General features: G+C 35.3%; 1 protein-coding gene across 1 annotated transcript in view; it reads right to left on the reverse strand.

Moving 5' to 3' along the window:
* Positions 1-17,232, reverse strand: part of LOC148947231 (Y+L amino acid transporter 1-like) — a 37,289-nt gene extending 20,057 nt beyond the window's left edge. The window contains exons 1-2 of the mRNA XM_089097332.1: positions 17,195-17,232; positions 4,979-5,104 (exon numbers count right to left, since the gene is read on the reverse strand). The gene's annotated coding sequence lies outside the window, so the exon portion shown is untranslated. The remainder of the gene's footprint in view (positions 1-4,978; positions 5,105-17,194) is intronic.
* Positions 17,233-17,593: the final 361 nt, after the last annotated feature.

A 17,593-nucleotide genomic window follows, 5' to 3' on the forward strand; every position in this document is an offset into this window, starting at 1 on the left:
TTATCCTTGCAGCTTCCTATAAACCATAGTGGAACCTCTACGAAAAAAACTGGACAAAAAAAAGTCTATTTCTCCAAAGTTCGTTGTTTCTGATATACTTTAAGGATTTTAAATTTAAAGTCACATGTCATAATAAAACCCCACGATCAACACGTCAAAATCTTAAAAAAAATTCTACGCCAGGTTTTGTCACCCTCCAATCCTCATTTGGACCTTCGGAGATGCCAACCTAGGGGGTGCTGTCTTCCCACTACCTGGTGTACTTCACGGTGTGCCGTACAGTTATACCATACTTGACATAGTTCAGCCATACTTGGCACTGTCCCCAAAATGCTTGACCCAGTTCCACCATGCTGGGCACGTGCCACCAGGTGTACATGATTTCTGAGAGAATGAGCGATCCCTTGTTATCAACTAAGCATGGGCACTGTTACTGTTTTCTGTTTCTGTTCTGTTTTTAAAGTACCTGTTTCTGTTCTGTTCATGAAAAAAACAGAAACAGAACAGAAACAGATGATCTGTTTTTATTTACCTGTTCTGTTCTGTTTCTGTTTTTATAATAGCTATTTCATCCTGTTTCTGTTTTTTTGCTACCTGTTTTTCTTCTGTTTCTGATTTTATTTAAGTAATACGACAATGAGATATTTGAGAATTTTGAACTTACAAAATGATTTTTAAACCATAATTTGAAATTGTGTAGAAGTGTGGTTACGCCTCATGCGATTTCTAGAATCGGAACGTAAGTAAAATGATGGAACTCAGTCTGTCAAGCGTATCAAATAGTGCTGTTTGATTGTTTCAGCTAGGCAGAGTTAGGGACTAGAATTCAGATGATAGTAGGTATTTGCGTAAGTGTTAGTAGTGGCGAATCCATGGAGGACCTGGCTCCCCCCTCCAAGATTTTTTCTGGCACCCTCATTCCTTACTTTTTTTCATTCTTTTTTTAGAATAAATTTGTCAATTTCGTCAATTATTGGTACCTTTGTCACACTGGGCCCCTACAAGATTTTGCTCATTGGTGGCCTTGTCACATTAGGCCTCGCCAGAGATTTTACTTTAGATTCCGCCCCTGAATGTTAAGATGGTAAAGGTGCAGTTTAATTCCACTAAAATGACGTATTCCTTACAGTATCTTTATTCCATTAATTGAGCAGAAAAGTTGCACAGTTACTGTCCAGGAGAAACAGGATACAAACAAATCATTATTACTGTGTATCCTGGTTCTAGTGGCAGGGATAGGGCATCTGTCTCCTACATTACATGGGAAATAATTTGCACCTTTAGCCGCGAGAACTTTAATCTAACTGTTTTTATAAAATTTATGCTGCTAAATAACATTGACTTGCTACGATTACCGTGCTGACCTATACATGATAAATACTGATTATTAATTTGTAAAATTCTCTTAAATTCTTAGTAAGAGAGCAATGTAAATGTATTGAAGTCTTGTCCAGTAAAAATGTACGTTTTTGCAGGGAAATCTTTATTGCATAAAATAACAAGATAGCCAAATATACTTTTTCTCATGTTACTAAAATCAATTGAAATCCTTTCAAGGAAAAGCCTAGAGTTGAAACTAGCTGATTTTCTGGAAGGGACAAATTCTTATAAAATGCTGATATACTTTTCTCATTCAGTAGGATACCAATCTTCCGGTGAACACAGTATTTTTTTACCATACAGAAAAAAAAATTCAAAAAATTAACAATAAGCGGTGAATTATTTCATGTATCTGTCTCATAAATACCAATTATAGACAAGCTTATTCCCGTAAAAATTAATACTGAGCTTCAAATGGTCTAAGTTGTTATGAAACCGTAGTTGGGATATGTAATTTTGCTTTTATAAGCAGACAGATGCTTTGGCTTATTGTGCCAACAAAACTGCTCAGGAGGCAATTGGTCCCTTTCCCCCTAGTTATACCAGTGAGGTGAAAGAGGTCAGATATTTGGGTGGAGGTGCAATTTTTAAAATAGTAGGCTACGGGAAGGTGCTTCTAATTTTGTAAAAAAAAAAATCCTAAAATCAACCTTTGTGCTAAGAAAAGCATGATGTCATTTTCTGATGACGACTTGGATGTTCCAACTAAAACTTCTAAGCTATCTCTCTAGGTATCCCATTTGAAATAGGAATCACAGAAAGTATCAGGTGCAACTTCTGCAACGTGTCTCTAAAGGCTAATGGAGTCTCTACCACGACGTTTATATACCATCTTAAAAGGAAGGATATAATTGACGTGCATAAAAGTAAAGTATATGCGGCTGGTGCAGTAAATAACAATTTCTGTATTGTGTATCGAATAGGTGAATTCCAGAAATAGTTGGCTACCTACTTACAATTTTTCCAGAATTTCTTGAATGTAATGTCTTTATTGTCTGGCATACAGAAAATAAATTTAAGAATGAGTTTGTAACTTACTTACAGTCTTTTCATAAATCCTTTAGTACAGTTTTTGTATTTTTCGTTCAAGAGGTGAATTCAATTTTATCATAATTTCTCGAATGAAATTTCTGTATTGTGTATCCAAGAGGTGAATTCAAGGAAAAGATTGTTACTTACTTACAACTTTTTCAAGCTATTTTACATTACAACTTTTTAAACCCAAACCAACTCAAAGAAATATATATCAAGTCAGGCTGCTGCCTAAAGAAAGCTCGCAATAGCCAAGCAAGTGACACAGAGAATAATGAATTAGTGAAATATAGAATAAGAAGAGTAGACATACGACCATTCCTTATTTCTAATCAATCAAAACAAACTTCTCTATGGAAGCTCTGCTACAAAACCTTGTTTAAAGACAAATTGGCACTTACTGTGTGTGTTAGGCCAGATATGAAACAGCTTATTTAAAATACAACAGGGGGCTTGAAAGCACCATCCTGGGGAACTGGGCATCATCACATAAATGTTGCTGCCAAAAAAAAAAAGTTAAACAGAAGGCAGGTGAAAATGATTCAGCCTGCTTTTCTGTTCCTTTTTCTGAAAACTACGGAAGTGAAGACACTTTTGCGGAAGAACCTGATTAGATTGATGCAGGGTGGCGAAAGTAATGGAGAAGAATAGTGGGGAGCTGGGAGTCTGTCAGAAAACGAGGTCGCATAATAGGCTATCCGATGAAATGTTGAACAGTTTATCTGGATCCTTCAACATTTGGAAGGTTTTCACTTGGGGGACGTTGTCTGGTCTTTCAGTCTTTGGCACCATTACTGTAGAATATATTAAGTAATGGTGCAGAGACTGCAAGAGACGCCACTCCAACTCGCGTTTGTACTGCTGAAGTCCTTGAGGCTATGGTAGAGTCCGATGGGGAAAGCTAATTCCAGTGGTTTTTGGATACAACAGGTCTCAAAATCGTAAGACGCTCCTGCAGTGTTAGCAGCTCTGCCGTAAATGCCTTAAGATCTTTTGAGGAGAAACTGCTAGTCTATTTTTTAAAGTGTTGTAGAGCTTTCCCGTAAGGTTTTTCTTATTCATTAATTTAAATAAATACAGTAGTGCAAATTTATATAAATCATAGTGCAAAAGTGCAATTTTCTTATATTACACCTTTGAATTATTGTCAGATCCAGATTTTCTTAGGGGGGGGGGGAGGGATCGACTAAGAAATAAAATTAGTATTCTTGGATTGTGTGATTATAGCTAGTTATAGTTGAGGATGTCACTATCCTTTCTCCTTTGGGAATGGAGTATGAAAACGAACCTACATAATCAAAAGCATGTCCACTCGTATTCTTAAAACAAAATTTAAAATAGTAATAATTTCTATGATAGAGCAAGTGCATGCGCTGGAGAAAGTACTTTGTGCCGCAAAGCAACGGAAATTTTAAAAATAAATTGTCAAAAGCTACAATTGTCGTTATATTTCCATCCCTTTCAAAACCTATTCAAGAGAAGAGAATTATTAAAGAAAGTATTATGTAGCAAAGAGTCTAAGTTCCTTTGAAATTCAGAATTTGAGAAATTTCACATTACTTATTTTCTTAAGAATGAATTTGGTGGAGAGCATAGAACAATATTTTGTAGCGTAAAGCACCGTAAAAATTTCCGAAGTACCCTTAAACCATTAATTTGTCTTTTGAAAAATGTTCACACAAATTGGCTTGGAAATAATTAATCTTAAGAGGCTGTTTTAAGCTGCAAAGTAACAATTTTTTTAATTGGCAGTAAGAAGTGTCATTTTCCCGTGCATTTTTCTTCTTTCATGCTTTTGTTTAAGATGGCTTCCATACATCTGGATAGAGTAGGGGGGAGGAAAAGCATGGTCTGGAGGAGAAAATTGTCCCCTGCCAAATCAACTATTTGCTCTGCTCAAATACTAATGACTTTGAGCTGACTGCGTAATTTCATGCTGAAAATTATTTTTGTTTCAATTGTCTCGAAGTCTCGAATAACTAGTATGTATTATAAATATAAAAGTGTATTTTCGGAACGGGAAAAGGGAAGAAAAATAACCATAAAGAAAAAATTATAGCGATATTTATGTGCGCAGACAATTTTTCGCCCCTGTATTACAAAAACTGCTCTTTTTTGCGGAAAAAATGCTGCAAGAGTACTAGGTTTTCTTGAAAGTGTCACCGCCACAGAAAAGCACTACCCATGGCAAGTGTAGTTTTTGATCAGAAACAACTGTTTGAACAGCTGTTTTTTATATCAAAAACGGCTGTTTTCTGTTTTTGCCAAAAAACAGATCAGGAACAGAAACAGGTCTTTTGTTTTTTGTTGACCTGTTCTGTTTCTGTTCTGGTTTATTCAAGCCCTGTTTATTTTTTTTCTGTTTCTTCAGAAAAACAGAACAGTGCCCATGCTTATTATCAACTGCATTTACCATTATGTAACGTATAGATAAATTCAAATTATCCAAATCATGCATGCATCCAACAGAGTACATAAACTATTATATGTTAGGTTAAGGAAAACAAGCTCAAAGAGTGATCTCACAAATTCTGACAGAAGAAGTAAGAAAATTTGATAAGCCTACCTGTAACAAGTTGGTAAACTCCTATGCTACTAATAATAGCCAGAGCCACAACTTGGAAAATTCCCAGAATGTTCTGAAGGATCGTAGAGCATTTCATATTCCAGCAGTTGATAAATGCCAGTAAGCCTAAATGGTCACATAAAGCTTAGTAAAATCCCAAAACAAGACTTTAAAAAAACAAAAGAATTATTCAAATTTGCAAGGAAAAACCAGAACACATCTTGCGCTTTACAGAAGACAAAATACGTTTAAAATGTTTTCACCTTACTTACTTCCATAAATGAAAAATTATCAAAGCCTTAATGAAGAAACGTCAGTATTTAACTGACAATCCATGGTAATTTGTTTGTTTTTCAGTAAAGCGCAAATTGTGTTCTGGTCTTGAGAGGGCATAGGGGTTATCAGTTCAACTCATGTTAATTTTTGCTCGTTTTGAGTTACATTTACTTATTGATAGTGACTTGTGGTAGTTTTACGCTTGATAAATAATTTGATTTTATTTTTGCTCATTTTTGGTTTAATGGAGTTCTTTACTTTTCTTTGAAAAACCTATATTGTGGAAAATACAATCTACAGTTGAAATCCCAATTTTTTTTACTGATAACTCATATTCATGCCAAGAGTTCATGTTTTTTTTGCTTAGAAGTAAACGGAATATAAGACAATCCATCAAACAGATTTGCTGAACAATTGATAATTCATCAGAAACTGAATTTTTACCAAGCATTTGAAAGGAAATACAATTTTATACAGTACAAAAGAAACGCAATGAAAACTTGCCGCGTCTCGTATGCTCATTTTATTTTTCACAACTTCAGTGATGGCAGCCCTTATTTTGTATTTACAATACATAGGAAAAAGAGAGAGAGAGAGTCCCAGGACAGTCCCAAGTACGGAATCTTATGTGTCATTGCAATCATGTAATTTTTTTCAATAATTATGACAAAAACACTGATTTTAATTCATAAAGGAATTGACCAGAATCGATTCCAAAAAGTTGGAATCGGCAAACCAGAGGCAGTAAATGATTACTGTAAACCTAATATTTCCCAAGACAGTTCATGGAACTCTACGAAACATTTTTGATATCTTAACTGAAATTTTTGATCCTTCCACAAAACAACAAAATGGCTACTGCCAAATTCAAACTTCTGCAGATGCCCTCTGATAGAGATACTTCCCTACAATTTTTGGGGTATTTTTTGCTAGATGGCTTCACCGTATGTTAAGCCTGTCCCAAGTATGGAGGTGTCCCAAGTACGGGGCTTTCCAGGCCTAACTGTATTATAAAGCTCTTTCGAAACTCTTTTTAGGATTATATTTTATTTAATTTTTTAAGTTCAAGACATGTTATAGATATGTTTCTGGCTTAGCTGGAGCTTGCCCAAGGCTCTAAACCATTATGTTCAAAGTCCATGAATATCTGGTGCTTAGCGTTAACTTAACTGAGGTAAAACAAAAAGCTTGATTCACTGTTATATCACCATCTTGCACCATCATTAAAGCAATGGATCGACACGGCATCATTTTTGAGGTAGCTGTGTTCAGGTTTGAAACGGTTTTAGGAGTACTTAAGGGAATGAGGGAATATAAGGTCCTATCCACAATATCAGTGTAAGCTCTACCCAATAGAAAAAGTAAAGTATAGTGGTTCTTTGGACTTCAGTTGTAATTGAGCTATAGTCAACTTAAGGGGTTTTACCTCAAATTCTAGTTGACTTTTCATAACTTCTGTCACTTCTTAGAATCAGCGCGTATAGTGACTTATGAATGTTGGGAATTGTTGCTTAAGAATTTTTGATAAAGGTGCATTAAGGGTGTCTATAAAGCCTTATTTGAGTTCCTTTGAAAATTCTGCTTGACAGTTTGAGAATTGTCTTACTGGACAAAGATGCCAACTTCTGATGTTCGGACCTTGCCCTAATTATGATTGACCTGACTAAAGCTGCCTAAAAATGCACCGTTTTTTTCTAATGAAAGTAAAAAGTGAGGCTTTATTTTAAAATGAACAAAAATTATTGTTTTACAGCCTATTTAGCATAAATATATAAAATTTCTGCAAATAAACCGACTGATGTGATTTCTCTGTTTGAGGATGATGTAAAGTAATGCTTTACTGAGAACATAAAATCGTGTAGGATTTTATGTACAGTAGAAACATTAAGTACTTTAGGATATTTTTGCTGTAATAAAATAAAATGTTTTTGTTTGCTGGGTTTTGTGTTTCGACAAACTAGGAAATCTAAGGGAGCTCTCAAAAAACCCTTGTCAAAAAAGCAAAATCAAAAAACCTTTAGCTGAGAGAAACCCTCAAACCAGTGTTATGAACACTGGAGACTTTGTCTTAGTATTTGAAAAGGGCATGAAAAAAGGAAAGTGCCATAGTGTTGGTGAAATTGTTTCAAAAGTGGCAGAGAAAAAAGAAGTACAGGTTCGGTATTTCAAGAGGGTCGCTCCATTGTTGAAATTCATCCCCACTGATGCTTTATACTGGTATAGTTCTACCGAAATCGTGATGATCTTGCCAAAGCCTGAGCCTTCCGGACAGACCAAAAGACAGACTAAACATTTTGTCTTTCCCCTTGGTTTGTCACCATTCAACATGTTGTGAACAAGAGAACGACTTCTGGTTTCAGCCTGTTTTATACAGCTCTGCTTTGTTCTTCAATTTTTTAAGTTTGAACTTAGAAGCTTTATTTTTTCATAATGCTTTTTGCCTATGTCTTTTTGTCACCTTTAAAACAGTTGAAATGGGCAACTTTGATATTGATTGTATTTTTTTTTTGCTCTTTTGGATTCTTAAAAAGCCTTCCTTGCATTAAAAACTGGCTTTTAATAACAATTAAAAAAAAACACTCAAAATTTTTTGTTTGGCTTCTTTATAGAATATATGTCATGTAGGATAAGGCTGAACTGCTGTTTTTTTATTGCTTTTGGCTGCTCTTTTGGATATTATTCAGTTTTCTTTTGGGGATTTATTCCAAAAGGGCTGTAAGTTATGCCCTGGGGGCATATAAGGTTTTTTTATAGAAAGTGGTGTAGAAACTTGAAAAGAGCTCATTTGATTGGAGATTAAAAGGGCTAGTGCCATTTTTAATAGTCAAAAGTGATTGAAGGGCAACTAATCCCCCTGTCACACCCACCATTTCCCCAAACACATCCACTCAAAATTTTGAGATAGCCATTTTGTTTAATGTAGTTTTAAATTTTGGAAATTAGGTATTTGAGGATGACAACCCACCCCACAACCCACAGGGCACTGGTTGCAAGCTATGCCCTGGGTCATATAAGGCTTTTAGAGCAAGTGTTGTTGTAGACATTTCAAAAAGGGCTCATTTAATTGGGAATTGAAAGGGCTAGTACCCTTTTAATAGTCAAAAGTGATTGGAGGGCAACTAACTTTCCCTCTCACACCCACCATTTCCACAAAAATATCCAATCAAAATTTTGAGATAACTACTTTGTTCAATGTAGTTTAAAGTTTGAAAAATCAGGTCTTAGAGGATGACAACTCCCCCCCCCACAACCCCCAGGGTAAGGGTTGCAAGCTATGCCCTGGGGCATCTAAGACTTTTAGAGTAAGTGTTGTTAAAGAAATTTCAAAAAGGGTTCATTTGATTAGATGAAAGGGCTAGTGCCCTTTTAATAGTCTAAAGTGATTGGAGGGCAAATGCCCCCCCGGTCCATCAATTCCTCCGACACTTCCGATCAACATTTTGATATAGCAATTTTGTTGAACATAGTTGAAGGGTCTGAAAATTATGTCTTTTAGTGTAAAAAATCCCCCTAGCCTAAGGGCAAGGGTTTTAAGTAAGGTTTTAAGTTCTGCCCAAGGGCATATAAGGTTTTTATAGAAAGTATCGTCATATAAACTTTGGAGGGGGCTCATTGGATTGGTAATCAGATGCTCTTTTTAAGAGCCAAAGTGATTGGAAGGCAGCTACCCCCCCCCCCCCACACACACACACACACAAACATTGAATTACCCCAAAATGCATCTGATATAAATTTTTACATAGTGTAACGTGAGTAAAATGCGATATATTTAAAATACAAAAATAAAGTTCCCTCTTTCTAAAGATAATTCCGATTTCCTCTAATTAAGTTTAAATCTAGTGACAAAAAGAAATAAAAGTCCCTAATCAGCAAAGAGAAAATTGCAGTTAGCCTAAGACAAAGCATGACACTATCCAGCTTTGGATTTCGCTACGACAGTGGGAAATAAAAAAAGATGCGATGCACAATATTTCTAAGGAAGTTTAAATTATAAGAGTCGTGTGAACGTTTTAATCATCAGAAATAATTAGGACAGATTATTGGACGGAGAGTTCGGCCTACCTCAGGACTTAGGCCAATCGTGGGGTAGTTCCCACGGCACATGATCAGGACTTAGAAAATATAGTGAAGAAAAGTGTTTTTCGCGCTCATTATTATTATCGATAGAACTATTTCGGCGTTCAAGCTTTGCAATTCTTTCATTGTTGTATCTCAGTCACCGTTGTTGTCATTTGAAGTGACCCACTGCTGTTCACCTAAATATGTAAGTCTCAATAAATCTATTGCTTTTTATTTGTGTTTATTTCATTTTATATGTCTGTATCTAGTCTAATAACAGGTAATTAGTTCACATATCTCCAGGGTACGTTCCCAGGGAATCTGATCTCCAGATAGCTCGAGGAAAAGAGGTCACATTTATATGGCTACACACTTTATTTTCTCTCAATAATTGAGGGTGGCGCAGGCCTTGATAGCACAATCTTTAGCGCTATAAGCGGCGCTATCGGAGAACTTATAAGGTGTAAGTTCGCGGCTTTAAAGTACGACATTAGATTTGACGCGGTCAATATTTATGACCACAATTGCCTCAGTCATCTCTTTTATAGCCACAAATTTCTTTTATAGCCACAAAATTTCTTTTATCGCTACAATAGTCATTCTATTCAAAATAGTCTAAGAATTATATTACAAGGCACTTGGGGTTGAAATAAACCCCAGAGATTAGGGGCAAGGGTTGTAAGTTATGCCCAGAGGGTATTTAAGGTTTTTATGGAAGAAATGGTTGCTTAACTTTACAAGACGCTCAGTCTTTTTCCCTGAAAAAGAATATGTCAACATAAAATGAACAGAAATTAATTAAAAAACTTTTCCACAAGATAAGTTTTTCAAAAAGAGTAAAGAACTCCATAAAACCAAAAATGAAAAAAAATAGGACCAAATATGTAACAAGCATACAAATAGGGTTCTATAGCCCTATGCTTTCTAAAAGCCAGAATGTAATTTGTACTTTACTGAAAAAATTCTTATAAAAGTTTTCATTTTTGTAACTAAGAAATCAAAAATTAATTAAGATTTTAAGGAATGAATATCAGCATATGTATATTAAACTGATAATGCACATTTTTTCAGTGAATTCATTTGATTTTTTTCAGTAAAGTACAAATTATATTCTGACTTATGGAAAGCTTAGGGTTTTAGAACCCTACTCATATTGATTTTTGCTTGTTTTGAGTTTGACCCTGTTCTATATTTTAATTTCTGTTTGTTCTGGGTTTCATTTATTTATTGATACTGATTTGTGGTAGGCTAATTGTATGCTTGTGAGATTATTTGATTCTATTTTTGTTCATTTTTGGTTTAATGGAGTTCTTTACTTTTTTTTGAAAAACTTGTTTTGTGAAAAAACTTTTTCTAATCAATCAACAAGAAATGAGCAACAGACAAAACCAAAATTTAAATGACTGATTCAAAAATTGAATCAGGAACTAGATAAAGACTAAGGCAATAAACTAACATGGCTTTGTATTTGGAGTTCAAAAATAGGTGGCAATTTTCTAGTGGAAAATCCAGTAAAATTCTACTTTATCTGCTTTTGTCTATCTTGGAGAAGGGTTAGCTTAGAGAAATGAAACTTTCAGGTATGAGTCTACAGGCTAAAGTATGTCCTGGGAAGTTATTTTGAAGTACCTACCTCCACTCCTTTTCCCTCTGAGGGCCCTGATCTTTGATAACCCTTAAAAATCTGTGAGTTATAGAAGTGAAACGATGCAAAATAGATCTTCTGCTTAGGCTAAATGAAGTACAACAAAAAATTTTTCAGCTTCACAACTTTTCTCAATCCCAATTTATAAGGTTTTAAAGATATGCAAATACATTTCCTAAATTCTGGAAATAAAACATTGATATGGCTTAAAATTCTGCTCAAATAAATGAAATTGCATTTTCAGAGCTAAATCCAGAGAAAAAGAAACTGATAACTGAAAATTAAGGTAAAATGTTGTTTTGTCAAAATTTCAATGGGTTCATTTTCAAAATTTCAAACTTTAGCCTATAAACCCATTCCTGAAAGTTTAATTTTCCTTACCTAAACCCTTTCCAAGATAGCCAAAAGTAGCTAAAGTAGAATTTTACCAAATACCTTCCCATGACATATCTTAGCCTGTAGACCCATCCCTAAAAGTTTCATTTTCCTACCTAACCCCTTTCCAAGATAGCCAAATGTATCTAAAGTAGAATTTGGTAAATATATACCAAATCATATTATTGAGTTAGGAGTAAAGTGAATACACCATTTGATGCCTTCTTTTCTGCTGATTACAAATATAATAATCATTTCTATCGGAAATGAATTTTAGCCCCCCCCCCCCCTATATATGCCAATTCAGGGTATGTGTTTCTACATTAGGGGGGTGGGGTAAAGTTTAAACTTATCTCCCATTTACATCAGAAACAAAATTTACCCCCCCTAATGTAGAAATATATACCCTGAATTGGCATATATATATATATATATATATATATATATATATATATATATATATATATATATATATATATATATATATATATATATATATATATATATATATATATATATATATATATATATATATATATATATATATATATATATATATATATATATATATATATATATATATATATATATATATATATATATATATATATATATATAACCAAACTTGACTTTTTAGAAGTGTCCGTATAATGCATCAGAACCCAGTAAGGTATACAAATAATGCAGTTCTATTAGTTAGGTACATAAGCGTCAGGTTTGTGCATTTTTTGGTAAAAGCATGAAAATTGGCAGACATATGCAGGAAAATATGGAAATTATGACTGGGGGCAGAACCAAATTTTTCGACGTGATTATCAAGCCGAATTTAGGGATATCCCGAATTTCGGGAATATCCCATAATTTTCAGAGTGGGATATTTTTCCAATCAGAGGGTCGTTTCTGACTATTTTGTTTCTCCTGATCCCAAAAATGTGCTTACTTTTCCATCACTATGCTCCATGCACTTCTGAGTATTTTCCGCTTTCAGATTTTGTATTTTTCATTGCAATCAAATAGAAGCTGGTGAACAGGCTACAGAAAATGTGAAGAATCGACTAAGTCACAAATTCAAATTTGTCTCCGTGATTACGCGCTACTTTGCGTTTTTTCCACGTAAAGAAAAAAAAACGCGAATTTTGAGAATGAGTGATTACCGTGTTTAAAATCTCTCTTCTGAATAATTTGAATCTCTCAATTCCAAAAATGTGGTTATTTTTGCAACCTGATTCTTGTTTCAGGATTTACCTGTTCCAAAACCACAATTTCTATGCCATACTCCAATAAGAACTCATACCCTCCCTGTAACGTTCCAAAGGAGATCATACGTTTTTGACTGTAAGTAATTAATTACCGTTTCAGATCTCCTCAATAAGCTTTCAGAAAAAAAGAATCATTTATTTAACTCAAACAGCTTGACTTAAGGAACTTTGGACAAAAGAAGCATACTATTATGATGATAAAATGTAGAATACTAAACTACTTCAGGTATTTCAAAACAGTTAAACAATCACATGGATCATAGGAATAAAATAGCCGATTTTGACTTGTTTCATCATAAAGATTTCTAAAAAAAAGAAAAGGAGGTGCTCACGGACAGGATACAGGTTGAAATTGGCTTCTGACTATTAAAGCTACAAAAAGTGCGCAACGGATTGTACTGACTATCACAACTTTTGCACGAACAGAAACCTGTGCTTTTAAGGGGACCATTTGCATATTTGCACTTTGTTTTACAGCCACATTTGAGCAGTTCTTTGCAAATTATCGCTGACTCAGGAAGGTTAGTCAAGAAAGACTCCCAGCTTCCTTCATGCTTCACCCAACCGTATAAACCTTGATCCAGTGGGGAAAGTTCCAGACAACACAATGATGCCCATATCCAGGCCTGCAAGTAAGCAACTTTGGTATGCTACTCAAGAGCAGCCACTGTTGGGGGCAGTCTTTCCATTCTGGCTGTTTTTTGTGTGGAAAGCTGCTTCCACAGACTGTTCACTTCAGACAAGCAGCTTGATTTTATGTACAAAATGATGACAAACTGCTGGATGTCTGTAAAATGACAATCTAGGAGTGGGGCTCCTGATGTACTCAGAGTAATGAAAGCCAGAAGAATGGATTCCACAGATTTCCAGGTCAACCCAACACCATGCTTTCCATGAAAAGCAAAAGAAGAAGTTGTATTGCATCCAGAGAAGGCATGCAAAAAGAGAAAGCTGTGAGACATATCAGGTCTTAGACAATGAGTAATATCATGAATCGGCAGTATTTTTGTATATGTTCCGTGCCCATAGATGAAAAAACAGGTTTCCAATCTGAAGCTGCTGGAACAGAGCTGTTGCAATCACAACTACATCAGAATCCAAAGTTCTGATGGCTATGAAGTTATAGTTACACTGGACCTGATGGAAGCCATGGAACAGCACACAAGTGTCACCTTCTTTGTGGTTGGTAAGTGTGAGGTCTTTACAAAAAGCGATATCGCGCGTTGAAATAACTGTGTCTCCAAGAGTGGCCACTACAAAGATGTCTTACAGTTCCTGGAATACCACAGTTGCCAAAAATTGGAAGAGTCTACTCGTTCTCAGTTGATTTCAAGGTATTGAGGTTGATCTCAGAGGTATTTCGAGTTGCATTTTTAAACCCGAAAATGGTTTATTCATTCAGACCACAGTCGTCACTTGCACATTAAGGTGAACCAGAGTTTATAATGTAGAAGTATGAAAGACAGTTTACACCCGGCAATGATGAAAGTGATGATAACTCAGTAACAGATGGTTGGATATTAGAAGTAAGTACATTTTCAGACTCAGCATACTCAATTTAGCCTTGAAAGATACCCTAAGCACATCTACTGCCTCAGTATACAGAAAAGAGTACAAACCGCGATGATGAAAATGACGATATCTCGGAAAATACTGATTTGATTTCAAAAGTGGGCAAATTTTCAGAATCAGCAGTCCCGAATCAACCAGAAACGACCCTTCAAACATTCAAATCCTTCAACTTGAAAATACATGATTTTCCGCGCGGGAAAACGCAGTGAAACGCGGAAAAACGTGCTCAGAAAATGTGGTTCTGCCTCCTGTCAGATTTTTTGTATATGTCTATATATGTGCCAATTTTCGTGCTTTGACTATAAAATGCACAAATCTTAGGAAAATTTAGCTACTTCCGTCTGCATATTATTCCATTTAATCAGAGGTTACGCTATAACGTTGCCTATAGTAAAGGTCATACGGCTCCGATGTTTTATTATTATTATTTATTTTATTTTTTCCCAGAGGCAGTTCAAATGGAAGGGATCGTCGTAGAAACTTCAAGGGGGGCTCATTCGAATGGAAATCGAGAGTTCTAGTGCCCTTTTCAAGGGTCAGAAATGATTGAAGGGCAACTAGCCCCCCACGCCCATCATTCCCCCAAACACATCCAATCAAAATTTTGAGATAGCCATTTTGTTCAGCGTAGTTGATTTCCAGATAGAAAATATATTTTTGAGGACACTCCCCCACAACCGTCAGGGCAAGGGTTTTAAGTTATGCCCTGGGGGCATATAAGGTTTTTATAGACGACGCTGTTGTAGAAACTTCAAAACAGGCTCATTCAATTGGAAATTCAAAGGGCTAGTGCCATTTTTAATAGTCAAAAGTGGTTGGAGGGCAACTAGAGCCCCCACGCCCATCTTTCCCCCAAACACATCCAATCAAAATTTTGAGATAGCCATCTTGTTCAGCGTAGTTGATTTCCAGATAGAAAATATGTTTTTGAGGAGGACACTCCCCCACAATCATCAGGGCTAGGGTTTTAAGTTATGCCTTGGGGGCATATAAGGTTTTTAAAGAAGGCGTTGTCATAGAAACTTCAAAAAAGACTCATTCGATTGGAAATTGAAAGGGCTAGTGCCCTTTTTAGTAGTCAAAAGTGATTGGAGGGCAACTAGCCCCCCCCCTACATCATTCCCCAAACACATCCAATCAAAATTTTGAGATATCCATTTTGTTCAGAATAGTTGATTTCCAGATAGAAAATATATTTTTGAGGAGGACACTCCCCCACAACCCTCAAGGCAAGGGTTTTAAGTTGTACCCTGGGGGCATATAAGGTTTTTATAGAAGGCATTGTCGTAGAAACTTCAAAAAAGGCTCATTTAATTGGAAATTCAAAGGGCTAGAGTCCTTTTTAATAGTCGAAAATGATTGGAGGGAAACTAACCCCCCTCTCACACCCACCTTTTCCCCAAACACATCCAATCAAAATTTTGAGACAGCCATTTTATTAACCGTAGTTTTAAGTTTTGGAACTTAGGTCTTTGAGGATGACAACTCCCCCACAGCCCTCACGGCAAGGATAAAAAGTTATGCCTCATTGGAAAGTTATAAGGGCTCATTTGATTGGAAATTGAAAGCTGTAATTCACTTTTTAATAGTCAAAAGTGATTGGAGGGCAACTAGCAGTAAGGAGGACCCTAGTGCTCCCACGAGAACACATGTGCTGCCATCTACAATTTAGTCTAACGTTGACAGGACATAATTTATGGTTTTTGTCACTGAGAATGAAAAAACAGGATTTTTCTCCCTTTAATGGATGTTTCATGGATGGTTGTGAGTGTTGGTCCATTTATTTATTATTTTTCATGGATGTCAACAGCAATTTATGTCTGTTTTATCGTTTTTGTCGCTGAGAATGAAAAAACAGGGTTTTTCTGACTTTGAAGGATATGTCATGGATGGTTATGAGTGTTGGTCAATTGATTTGTTGTTGTTGTTGTTCGTCCAGGTGTGCGCTAGGGAGAAAGTTTTGATCCAGGAATAGGAAACCTGAAGTACATGCATCCTTCTAAACCAATCAGAGGGACGGTTACATCTCCTTCTAGGTCAATCAGAGAGTTGGTTACATATTAGCAGGAGAGGATTGCAGGGAATATAAGGAAAGGCTTTTTTCTATAGTTTTTATTAGTCTGTGAATTGAATTCACTAAGTTTTTAGTTAGCAGTGTGATAATATGAGTGAACAAGTTGAGCTAGAAATATCCTTTTATTGCAACTGTTCTATTTGCATAGGTCATTTTCATGATTTTGAACATTCTCATGAACCTACTGCACGTTTGGACAGCATAGAGGCAGAGATAGATGAGAAGAATCTAGAGGAAATGAGAAGAAAAATTATATGTGATATGGAGAAATTTATACCGATTGCAAGTAAGCTCACATAAAACAAGGTTTGATATGACAGAAAAGGAAAATCAAATGAAGAGACTGGGAAAAGAGGGCCGTCTCTATAGTGTAAAAGACAGCAGTGAAAACCCAATGAAAAATGTGTATAAAGCAAGATATAACTCTGAATATTATGACGAATATGTTCTAAGAGAAGAGAAAAAGTGGTCATATAAGAGACGACATAAGAGCTCATTCTACGGAAAGGATTTTAAACAACGAAAACCGTGGTGGAAGAGTTCTCATGTATGATTTAACGATAAATCTAATTATTGATATGTATAATGAGTTTTATATTATAATCGTACAATAAATTTGTTTGTACTATTTCAATTTTCTCATATTAGTTATATATGTATATATATAGAGTAAGGATATCATCAGAGACTTCGATGCATGAATAGATCAGCCTTTAGAATGTTATCAATCCTCAATCAACGTTTTCTATGAAAGATAAAAAATAAATCATTCTTCAAATCTTTATTCTTCTGATATATCAATATTTATTATAGTTTTCATGTACACAATCTCGGGTTCAATTACTTGAACCTCGTCTTCTTCTTCAATTACTGTTATATCTAGGAGAGGGGGCATGTCAAATAAATCCTCTCGTATTCTAATGATATTCATCGAAGAGGACAAACTATCAACCAACCGCTCATCGTCCTCTATACAGAGTCGGCCCGAAGTTCCCCGCCGTACCAAATCCTCCGACTTGTATGATAGACCATCTTCTGTACAATGGATCTCCATTATATCATCAGTACTATCTTCATTACTGTTAAGAAGAAGGAATTTTTCTGCAAATTCAGATAAAATCAATGCGTCCCATATGTTTTCTACCTCTTGGACATACTCGGGGATGTTCTATAAATTTAACAAACAGGATTACTTAATATTTTTCATTATATCCATAATTTTTATGTCTAAAATTCATCAACTAGCTAGATATCTAAATTTAAAATCTGGAAAAAACTTTTTTTCCACAAGAGGGCATTTTTCAACTAAAGTAAAGAACTGCTAGACTAAATCAAAGACGAGCAGAAATAATAAC

This window comes from Artemia sp. Qi Xiang Cuo, chromosome 11 (genome assembly GCF_049724085.1).
Source record: "Artemia sp. Qi Xiang Cuo chromosome 11, ASM4972408v1, whole genome shotgun sequence".
NCBI lineage: Eukaryota > Metazoa > Arthropoda > Branchiopoda > Anostraca > Artemiidae > Artemia > Artemia sp. Qi Xiang Cuo.